This window comes from Mandrillus leucophaeus, unplaced genomic scaffold (genome assembly GCF_000951045.1).
Source record: "Mandrillus leucophaeus isolate KB7577 unplaced genomic scaffold, Mleu.le_1.0 Scaffold114, whole genome shotgun sequence".
Classification (NCBI taxonomy): domain Eukaryota; kingdom Metazoa; phylum Chordata; class Mammalia; order Primates; family Cercopithecidae; genus Mandrillus; species Mandrillus leucophaeus.
Genome location: NW_012099654.1, coordinates 2,829,003 through 2,830,954, shown reverse-complemented (window position 1 = coordinate 2,830,954; position 1,952 = coordinate 2,829,003). Strand labels below are relative to the sequence as shown.

The 1,952-nt window shown below is 42.4% G+C and overlaps 1 pseudogene; it reads right to left on the bottom strand.

The window, feature by feature from the left end:
• Nucleotides 1-766: 766 nt before the first annotated feature.
• LOC105551263 lies at nucleotides 767-1,746 on the bottom strand (annotated as a pseudogene).
• Between the last annotated feature and the right edge of the window lie 206 nt (nucleotides 1,747-1,952).

Here is a 1,952-nt window from a genome sequence, read left to right as displayed (position 1 = left end):
GCTAGGGTTTCCATTAACCAGGATTAAAAAGACTGCACATAGAGTAAGTTTTATAGGAGGAGATGAGGGGTTCAATTTTGACGTTCTAAATTTCAGATTTCCAGTACAAATGCTTATGTACAAGCCTGGAGTTTGGGAAGGGAATCTGAATGAAATATGCATTTGGGAAATCATATTTAAAACCATAAGACTAGATAGGCTCATCCAGGACAGGAATGTAGATCAAGAAGAAAAGGGGAGCAAGGACTGGCCTTGGGTTATTCCACTACAAGACAACAGGAGAGAACAGAGTGAACTCTTGGGAGGTAATAGTTCCACGTTTACGATTTTCCTTTTTGTGGAAGCTTTTTAGGATGAGTGTGAGTGTGTGTGTGTGTGTGTGTGTTGACAGAGCTCTGTTCCAATTTGATTGTTCCACTCTACCAGATTTACTGGTAGATTTGAACCTCTTTCAGTTACTGTGGATTTCTTTCTCTTTCTTTGTATCTTAGATATTTTTATTTGTTCATATTTGTTACTTCTCAGGAATGACTGAAATAAAAAATGTAATTCAGTCCCATAGTCATAATCATAATCATCATTACCACCGTCATCATCATGGAAATGGCTTTAAGTGAGAACTGGTCATATGAATATTATTGCTTCTGATTTTCAACAGTAAATAGTTGCCATTAATGAATGCACAACCCAGAGTCTATCAACAAGGCTCAAGATATTTTATATAATATAACATGCCTGTTCACAGGGGAAAAACCCAGGAAATAACTTATGTGTACTTCTTGATTTTATCACAAAAGAAAAGCACAAAAGCACCACCCATACCTCTGAGAATGTTGGACCATGCACCTTTGAGAAAAGCTTTGTCTCCTTCATGAGCAATTTTCCTCCAGCAGTCAAGGATGCCTGTGTACAGAATATCAGTTCCTTTGCACCCTGACCACATCATCTTGTGGTGGCAAACAGTGTCAAATGGATAGGAATGACTTTCTATCCCAGCAATGCTAGTGACAGATTATGTGATCATCCAGCTGATGAAGATGTTAGTGTTCTTGGAATCTGGAAGAATTCCTTTTGCAATGTCACTGATACCAAAGTAGGAAGCTTGGTAGATGATAATACCCCACACTGACACATTAAAGCCTTGGTACAGTCTCTTAATTCCATTGGATTTGTAGATCTTAACCAGGCAGTTACTGAGGCTTCTGGATTCCCTTTCAGCTCTAGCTTTACCCACAGTAGCTGCTAGACGGGTACAAGGTCAAGCAGCTGCAAAAATCAAGAGGGTACACCACACACAAAGATGTGGCCCAGTGGCATCAGTGGGGGCCAGATAGCCTGCAATGTAGCACCACAACTGGGGCCTCTTGTCCACCCCACCTGGGAAGATCTGCGTCTATTTACCTTGGGCAAAGTTGACAGCCTAGGTGGGTAAGTATCTGATGACACTGGCCAGGTTACTGTGGCAGAAGGAAAGGACTCCCTGCTCCTTGGTATGAACCACAGAGTCTGTCAAGCCCTTGCATTGCTTATCTGCGGTAGTCTGCTTGCTGGCATGCTGTACTTACTGCAGCAGCAACTTGACCCACTTGATGGGCACTGCTGTGGTCTTGGATATGGCTGCAGCCACCCCACCTGCCAGAAAGTCCTTGGAGAAGGTCACAGTGGCATCTGTCATGTTGAAAGGAAAGAGGAGGCTGGCAGCTGTAAGATGGGACTGGACTGGGAACCAGCTTTGATTCTGGGGCTCTGGGCAGACTTCCTTCTCTTTTCCTCTGTATTTCATCAATTCTGGTAAAAATTAACAGGATATCAGAAGGAATGCCCCTCACTTCCCCTCATCTGTTGAACTCAGCTCAATGATTTTACAAACTGTTATTTTTTTTTTTTCAATTCCTGCTACCACTAGGGATCATGTGTGGTAATATCAATGCTTTGGGAAAAATGAACATTGG